Here is a 9974-nt window from a genome sequence, read left to right as displayed (position 1 = left end):
GTCGCCGTTCAGGGAACACACCCAGTATGTGACACCGGGTAGAAAACATGCTCGCTGTGTAGACAGACACTCTGCCCAGTTCTCCATCAGCCCTAGACGACATCGATATTTACGTCATTTTCATCAGCTTCCCCTGCATAATACTTATTTTCGATACCTTGAATTCCAGAGCTGTTCACAGTTTCCTTCATCGCTTAAGCTATCTTCTCCACATCTGTAGTATCTTTGTGTGTATGTCTGAGCCTGTTTATTTGTGTGTGTGTGTGTGTGTTTAATTGTGTATGTATAGCTATGCATGTATGTGTGACTACATGAGTGTTTGCGTGTAGAAGTACCTCTTATATCTTTTAAAGTATATGAATAAAATTTCCGATTCCTTCCGTGAATTTTGAAACGGTAAGGTAATGGACACAGCCGGTGTTGAATTCACCTGACGAACAGTTAGATGTTGAAATACTGTGGCGTTCAATTGTCTATAGGAATACAATTGGCTGATAAGGCTGTCATTCACTGTCCTGTGGGTTACGAGAACAACCATCAACACGATTTTCTCTGGACAGCCAAACCAGGTTACACACGAAATAAAGTGAATATAGAGATCATTATCACCACGGGCACACACACACACGCACACACACACACACACACACACACACACACACACAGATACACACACACACACATACATACACACTTTTCCCATCTTTCTCTCGCACACGCACACCCTCTCACATTCACACACACTCTCATTCTTCATCTCCCTCTTCCTCTCACTAACTCTCTCTGTCTAGAACACACAGACACTCACTTCCTCCATCTTTCTCTGTCTCTCTCTCTCCCACCCCCTCTCTCTCCCTCACGCGCTCGATCTCTTGCCAGTTCACGCACTAAACTATTTGCAAATGTCCCTGTTCATGCCTTTCTCTCCCGACACCGAAGGCATTAAACAAGATATTTTACGGTTGAGTCTGCAAATATATTAAGAGACAGAAAACAAAACTGAAAGGACATTGAAACGGTCGCACGGCCATGTTGCAGAAAGAACGCAACGGTAGCAGCATGAATGAAAAAAAAAAACAGTGAGTTAGGGGAACAGAGACACGTTTCAATCCAAAAAATGAAGAGGAGGTTGATTTGCAATTCACATAAAATACAGATTAATGGTAGAGAACAACAGCAGTGCAGAGACAATCAACAAATGGGAAACGTTCAGTCGGATAAATTGAGAGTGTGCGTTTCATTCTACGTGCTTGTCGCGGGAAGAGCGTGAAGGGGGTTGCTCATTCTGTACCCACCAGTCTCCGGTGCAACGTGAGAGTGTGGGGTTAATTTTGTTTATATAAGCCCCTGGTATAGACCGAGAGAGTGGTGTTCTGCAGGTGCCAGTCTCTGCTAAAGTGCGAGGGCGGGGGTTTCTTTCTCAGTCCGTCGGTCTCCGCTACTGGGCGAGAGCGTGGGGTTCATTTTGTGTTTGTCAGGTTCTGTTCGGGTAGAAAGTGTGTCGTCTCTGTCCATTAACTGCGAACCTCTGATTCAGTGTGAGCGGGAGTATAATTTTTCATCGTTTTCGCTCTTCCTCAAGTCAACTAAATATAGTAAAGCTGGTAAAAAAAATCATATTCTATATTCTCAAAGCTATTTTTTAGAAGACGAGTCTTCTGCAGTTGGTTATGTTAAAATTGTGAGATGGACAGTTCACTTATGAATGATGACGTTTTATGCAACAGTACATCCTGTGTAATGGAGTCATATGATAACAGACCGTTCGGCCCGAGTTCATTCTGCACGCTATTCGTTGCTTAACCACATAGAGCCAATTGAGCAGCGCCTGATCTGAAACTTTATATGGCTTGGCAACACAACTTCTTAAATGTTGAATGAAAATAAACAAAATATTGAAATTAATTTATTCGAGCAATGTCCCATTCATAAATAATATAATATTCATTTCGATTTTCTTATAACAGCTTCAGTCTGGTCTGTAATATGGAAACCATAGAAAGGGTGCAGAGGGGATTTACAAGGATGTTGCCTGGATTGGGAAGCATCCCTTATGAGAATAGGTTGAGTGTAATCGGCCTTTTCTCCTTGGTGCGACAGAGGATAGAGGTGACCAGATAAAGGTGTATGAGATGATGAGAGGCATTAATCGTTTGGATAGTCAGAGACTTTTCCCCGGGGCTGAAATGGGTTGATCGTGAGGACATAGTTTTAAGGTGCTTAGAAGTAGGTACAGAGGAGATGTCAGGGGTAAGTTTTTTTTTACACAGAGAGTGGTGAGTGTGTGGAATGGGCTACCGGCAACGGTGGTGGAGGCGGATACGGCAGGATCTTTTAAGAGACTTTTGGATAGGTACATGGAACTTCGGAAAATCGAGGGCTATGGGTAAAGCCCAGATAGTTGTAAAGTAGGGATCTGTGGGCCGAACGGCCTGTATTGTGTTGTATGTTTTCTGTGTTTTTCTTTTCTAAAAGATAAAGTATGACCGGTTTTGTGCACCAGCGGTGTGAGGTCTTGTATTACTACAGGGTGCTTTGTCGTTCGGATAAAATCCATCACTATTGACAGCAGAAAATCAATCAGGATGTATTTTGTTTATTTTTGTGCTGAAATTTATTTCTGCCACAATTTCTCCCTTTCACATTTTCCTCGACAAGCTAAACTCCGAAATCACATGCAGTGGGAAATATTTGTGAATGATTCTCTCATTCGTACATCTCCATCTATTTCAAATTTTCGAAATACATATCTTTTACTACTTCAAACATGTGAAATTCTGCACATGATCGAATCGGAAGCAACACACAAAATGCTGGAGGAACTCAGCAGGTCAGACAGCATCTTTGGACATGAATAAGCAGTTGACGTTTATTCCATCATCTACCCGAGACCTTTCTTCAGGTCTGGCAAGTAATCGGGGAGACGCCAGAATAAATGGCGTGGGGAGGGAAAAGGTGAGAGATGAAGCGAAGTGGTTATAAAAGATAAAGCGCTGGAGCTGAAGGAATCTGGTAGGAGAGGACAGAGGAGCACAGGGAAAAGGAGCAGGAGGGGGATGATGTGTGAGCTGATAGGTGGGTGAGAATAAACATGGGGCCGGAGCGGTGAATAGAAGTAGAGAGGAGGAGGAGGGATTGATTTAACTGACATTCATGACATCAGGTTGTTTCTCCTACGTCTCCAGTTTGTTCTCACCGTGGCAGAAGAATAACCCATGGTCCGAAAATATCAGGTCGGGATTGGGAATCAGAATTCAAATGTTTGGACACCAGAAAGCTCCGCTTTTCACTGTTGGAGCGTTGGTGCTCGACGGAATGAAGCCCAGATCATCACGGGTCTCGCCAATATGGAGAAGGCCACAATAGATCAGGTGAAGTGTTACCTCACCTTGAAGAATTGTCCGGGGGACCGGAATAGGAGGAGATGAGTGGCAGGTGTAGTAGGCTGGCCGCTTGCAGGGGAAAGGACCGTGAGGGAGATCAGTCGTGAGGGACGGATGACAAAGGAAATCAAGGAGGGAACGATCCCTCCCGAAAGCGCAGTGATGGGGATGGGAGGTAGTGATATGTTTCTTTGAGGTATCCCTTTAAAAATATGGTCGGCCTATCCCCGCTCACCTGATCTTCCCGCCACCTTAACAGTGCCAGAGTTCCTCTTGCCGTTACCTACCACACAACGTCACCTCGCATTCAACATATTCTACACTGCAATTTCCACCATCATACCAAGAAACTTATGTTTACCTCTCCCCGCCCCCGACTCTCCGCTTTCCGCACGCTTCAGGCGCACGCTTTTTAGTTCTGCCTGGAAAGCCTCCAAACTAATGGCGTGAAAATCGAGTCGCCTACGGGTAAAAGTGCTCTCTCTCCGCTCGTGTTCTATTCTCCAAACTGGCGTCTTCTCACTTGCCTATCACCGTCTCGTGGTCCCCACCTACTTCCCTTTCTCCTCTCCGATCCGAGTCCTTCCTCTCCAGCCCTTCAGCTTTCCTGTCCGGCTGGCCTCACCTATCACCTTCTTGCTATCCTCCTTCCCCTCCCGCAGATTTCCTACTCTGCCGTCTTCACCCTTCCTTTCCAATTCTCAAGAAGGACATTGGACAGAAACGTCAACCTTTTTTTTCCCTCACTATCTATTGCTATCTACACTGCTGAGTTCCTCCAACATTTGGCGCGAGTTGCTTTTAATATTTAGTAGTGAGATATCGTGCCGGAACATCCGATTCAAAGGTGTTATTGCAATGTTCTCTTTGTGCCAGTGCTGCCTCGCTGAATTTCAATGTGGAACATGCTTTAAATATCGGTTCCCTATGATGTTCAGGTTGTTAACAACTATGGAAACTTACACTCATATGAGGTGTTTCCGAGGCCAGAAAATTTCCGTCCTTGCAGCAACAACAATTTGGAATTAGTTACTCTGCTGAACACTAGGTTGTCATTGTTCCCACTACGTGATTTTGAGATGGCCATTTGTCTAATATTACACTGCAGGAAGATAGTGTTGAAGTCATTTCTCAGTTTTACGGCTCCGAGTTGTCACTTGGAAAGGAAAGGCAGCACCTGATTGAAACAACTGGCCTACTTAAGGTATTGAAACGAAATGAACAGAGTTGCAGATGACAACAGACGAGACTGTATCAGCGCAGCGTCAGTGTCAGGGAGTGTTGAATCAGAGAGTTGTGTCCGTCCATCCAGGGAGAATCTGGAGCGACACGGCTCATCATTGGACAACATTCTGACCTCCTTCTTGAAAGTAGAAGAGACGGATACTGGTCACATGGGCCCTCCGTTTCGAATTCGTTTCCAAATGAGAGTGAGAGGAGAATTCAGCACCTGCTTCAGCTGCTGCCTGAACTTAGTCTGGCTGACAGCGTAAAGAGCGGTGTTTGTGCAGCAGCTCAGAAGTTGCAGCATGTAGCACAGTTCATTGAAAAATGAAGGCATCGTCACCCAATACCGGGGGTTCACTACATAAGCCATTCTGTTCCAGATAGCCGTCACCCCATACAATCCCCATAACAGAATGAAATTTCCCGAGACGACTAGCAGTAAAACGAGGGATTTTCTGCGGCTGTGCATCTCCGGATCTCTGGAACTCTGAACACGGCTGGTAGCCCGGAATCTGCTGCGGGCTCTACTGGCCTGTAAAACGTGTGTGATGGTGAAAGCATTGATCAGGATAACAACGAGGAATGGGATCACAGTTGAAAAGGCGGTACGAGCGACATCGATTGCTATCCAGAATAGCGACCCTAGTAATTCCCATCTCTGCATGCAAGGCCACCTTATGTTAGAGTAAGTATATATATCTTGGACCATGAAGAACCAGAAAACGTTCTTTAAACAACACAGTGCAGTCATTGTGCTCAGAACCACGGCCGCCGTTCTCCCAGTGCAATAGATAGTGCTTAGATCCTGGAAGCAAATGGCCACAAATCGATCAAAGGTGAAGGTGATGGTGAACCAAACAGAGCAATCTGTGGCGGCCTGCAACAGGAAGACGTGGGTTCTACACAGGCGGACGTAAAACAGGAAGGAAAAGTCATCCGGAAAAGCTTTCGGAATTTTCATCAATATAATGTCCAGGAAAACCACCGTCAGGTCTGCCGCTGACATGGCCAACAGATAGCGGGTGACGGTTTTAGAGAGTCCGCACTTTCCCCGTGACAGTATGACAATCGTCAGCACGTTCACTGTGAAAAGCAGAAGTACAGAAATTATACATCAGATTGAGAGCAAAATTTGTAAAATTTACTAAGAACAAAATCCAATACTTGCACGATTCAGAGGTAGAAAAATGTATCGCTGATTGGAGACGGATTTTAGGGATTAATATTCAATAAGAATGCTAATTAGTGAGAGTGACGTCACCCACTGGACAGAAGACACTTTGAAATCCGATATCTGAGGGAGGACAAAAATAAGCGGATATAGTTTGCATCATTTCTCTTCCCAAATAAAATATACAATCTGAGAGAAGTTGCAAATATTAAGTTAAACAATGGGCCAAATTCAGACGAACAATTCGAGCTGATATTTGCCCCGGTTCAGTGCAGTATCACCGATCTCCGTACATCATGGTAACAAACGGCCAAAGTCAATAAGGCAGAGGTTGTCCTTTTTGATCGAACACCGTGGCTGCATACAAAATGGTACCGGGGTCAATGAAATTCATAACATTTCAGCTGGACATGGTTCGGGTAAATGCCAAGCCTTTGCATTTGCTGCTGCTTTTGCTCCTGCGTTATCAAATCAAACACCTCACCAAAAGGCACGGATCTGATCAGTATATTATACTGTCGTCTTGCATTCAGTTCCAGATCCGACCGTAATATCTCAAACGCTCTAACTACCCACCCCCGGACTGATAGAGCTGTTATTTCTAGGCCATTTTACTTCTTTCGCTGAGGTCATTAATCTATATATATACTAATCTTCCTGATTCGTTCCACAGTTACTCTTTCTGCGGATAGAAAATGTCCGACTGTCTGTCAGCGGTGCAGATGCCATGTACTGTGCGTTGCTTTAACCCTATCAGAGTTTGCAATCCGTGTTTTGGACTAACAATCCATAGAAATGCGTAAGGATTTTTTTTTTATTCTTCACGTATCACTATTTGGTCCGCACTGAATACATTGCGTGCCTGACCAGCCTTCAGCGAGAAAGTCAGACATGGCCCAAGTCTTCGTGAGGAGCAGAGTTTGAAGTGCTGCACAAATATTGGTTGGAGCTTCGGGAGGGGGACAGAGTGTGGATAAGATTTCCCTCTCTCTCCGAAGCCGGTGATTGAATAGGGAATTATGGGTTCATCGTGCCCGGTGACAAGAGAGATTCAAAGTCTTTATCAGACGAAGGACGTCAATTATCCACATGAGGAGCTAATTTGTGAGGTTTAGTTTAATTATTGAGTAATGGAGAGGACAGAACCTTGTACTGTGCTCAGAGTCAAAAACAAACAGTCGGATGAAAACGTCCATTGCAGCTGCCTGTGATATTTATGGAAAGTTAGTGCAGCGGACAGGGACAGATTTTTGAATCGGCGCAAAGTTAAGTTTACATTTTCAATAAGTAAAAAGCAACAAAAGAAAAGAGTACGGCGCGTATCTTTGAAAATCTGCGGTAATTGGTGTCGTCTACGCTATACACTGGAGCATCTCAGCAAGGCTCGTTGACAACTTCCTAACCTACGACAGTGACCACCTGGAAGTGCAGGAGCAGCACTGCATGGGGATTCCGCTGCCTGGACATTTCCCTCTAAAATACGGCATTCTAACGCGGAAAAGAATATCACAATTCCCCTACAGTCTCTGAGTCAGGACCCTGGTACTGTCTCCCCAACAGCCATGTGGGATACCGAGTCCTCAAGTACATCAGTTGCTCCACAAGACACCTGACACGCCCGGTCTCTAAGAGAGGTACGGATGGACAATACAATGCCGGGTCAGCTTGAGAAATTCACCGCTCTTCAGCAAATAAAACAGAAACTGAATGTAAAGATTTGACAGCATCCCTAACTGTCGGAAAAGAAAATAAGTCGTCATCTGACACGGGCGTTTTCAACATTTAACGAAGATAAACGTGGAGTTACGAATATATATCAAGCAAACAAAAAGGACATTGTGTATTTGTGGGTAACATGGGGAGGAGTGGACGTGACATACGTGTTGTGTGCGATGATAAGACCATGGTATAGCTACCGCTCGAAATAGTTTCTACATAAGGTTTTGACTTACCAGGGATGGCAACGACAGCAAGAATTGGATAGTAAATTGGCGTGAAGTCCAAGAGCGCAATTTGGATCCGCTGTGATATTGTTAGTTCAATTAAATGAGTTTTGATGTGAGCATCTGCATTGAAACGCTTTGATCCATTGGAGTAACTTTCCACTGAACTGATCCCAGATTCCGACTCATTCTTGAACTGTCCCGCTCTACTATCCAGGATCGGTGCGTCGGAACTCCGATTCCCAGGTCTGTTGAACAATGTCATTCCCGGAGGCGTTGCTCGTACTGACAATCATTGTAGGAAACCCCTATTTGTACTAAAGAAGCACACTCCGATGACGCAATCAGATCCCGTGTATGTTCACGTAACTAATCCCAATGGATCAACAGGTGCAGTTAACCCCTGCATCGACAGTGTAGAGTGGAGGGAACAGTACGTAAGGAGCGGGGTTTAAACCTAGATGTCATGAGCATGCGGTAGAGTAAACTAATAGAAAATAAGTAAGTAAATAAATAAGTAAATAAATAAAGGCATCCGTTGGTCTTGCGAGACCATGGATCTGCGCCTGGAAACTCTTCACTCTCCAGGGCGCAGGCCTGGGCAAGGTTGTATGGAAGACCGGCAGTTGCCCATGCTGCAAGTCTCCCCTCTCCAGGACACTGATGTTGTCCAAGGGAAGAGCATTAGGACTCATACAGCTTGGCACCAGTGTCGTCGCAGAGCACTGTGTGGTTAAGTGCCTTGCTCAAGGACACAACATGCTGCCTCGGCTGGGGCTCGAACTCACGACCTTCAGATCGCTAGTCGAATGCCTTAACCACTTGGCCACGTGCCCACAGAGTAAACTATCACCGGGACTAATACACCGACCATTTTCCCAAGACGGCTGGAGCATTAGATAGTTGTTTTGACATACGCAGTCTGTAGTCGGCTTACAAGCCCTCGGTGATAAGTTTTCTAAGGCTGAAAGGACGAGATCAAAGCCTCAACTGTACAAAGCCACAACTTATAAAAAGAGAAATGTTGGAAGCAGCAAGGTGCCTGTAAAATCTCGATGTACAAACACGACAGAGCATATGGTAGACCGAGCAGCTCACTAAGGATATTGCACTCTCCGGCTATATTCTATCTTGCACACTCGGCTTCTATACTCCCACCACGTTCGCTTTTCGTAAATTAGGATATCATTCAATTACTCATTTTAAGTTATTGAGCGAGGGGCAAGTAACAGTTTCCTGTCAACTACTTTAGACTGGCAGTAGCTTCTGATTACAGTATGTCAGGAACGGGATTTAAGCGCAGATGTGATGAGCATGCGGCAGAGAAAACTATCACCGGGGCTGATACTTCGAACATTTTGTCCTGACAACTGGAGCATCAGATGGTTAGTTGTTGTTGTTGTTTTGACGGTCTGTAGTCGGCTTGTTTCAGCACTCGGTGATAAACTTTCTAAGGCTCAAGGACGAGATCAAAACCTTAACTTCACAAATGTACAAACCGATAAAAAGCCGATTAAAAAAAAAGCGAACGGTTTAAAGTAACAAGGCGCCTGTGAAAAAATTAGATATCGAAACATGATAGAGCATAAGGCGGACAATGATGCTTCACAAACAATATGCGCTTTCCAATACCAGCGCATAAATTCATTGATAAGTGGTTTCAAACAGCTCACAATACTTCAAGTGTGAAGTGACCAGCGACATCTTTCACCCACTACGAAAGGAGCCACCGTAGAACAAGGGGTGTAGGATGGGGAAGATTTTCTTCAGTAAGACTACTGAAATCTCTGCCATGTCACATCACGTGCGATGCGTCAGCACCGTTACGCTATTTACTTTTTTCATTTGTATCGTATATACACTTCATTACTTGTGAACCTATGTGTGTAATGTTACTTCTGTACTGAGTGGGTGTTACAGGTATAGTGTTGTGCACCACGGTCTGGAGGAACGTTTTCTCGTTTGGCGGTGTACATGTGCACGGTTGAATAACAATAGCCTTGAACATACTTGCTTTTATTCTCTGTCGAAATGATTGCTAACATTCTATTTGCCTTTCTTATCACCGACTCAAGCTGCAAGTTATTATTTAGGGAGCCCTGCATGAGGTCGACCACGTCATTTTGCACCTCTGATTTCTAAATTTGTTCCTGGTTTAGAAAATGGTCTGCGACTTCATTCGTTCTCGCAAGTCGTGAGAGCATACAGCTCTCTACACGCTTTTCCATGTGCCACTTCCATGTGCAACCT

The sequence above is a fragment of the Mobula birostris genome, chromosome 13 (assembly GCF_030028105.1).
Source record: "Mobula birostris isolate sMobBir1 chromosome 13, sMobBir1.hap1, whole genome shotgun sequence".
Classification (NCBI taxonomy): Eukaryota; Metazoa; Chordata; class Chondrichthyes; order Myliobatiformes; family Myliobatidae; genus Mobula; species Mobula birostris.
This window is presented reverse-complemented; position numbering follows the sequence as displayed.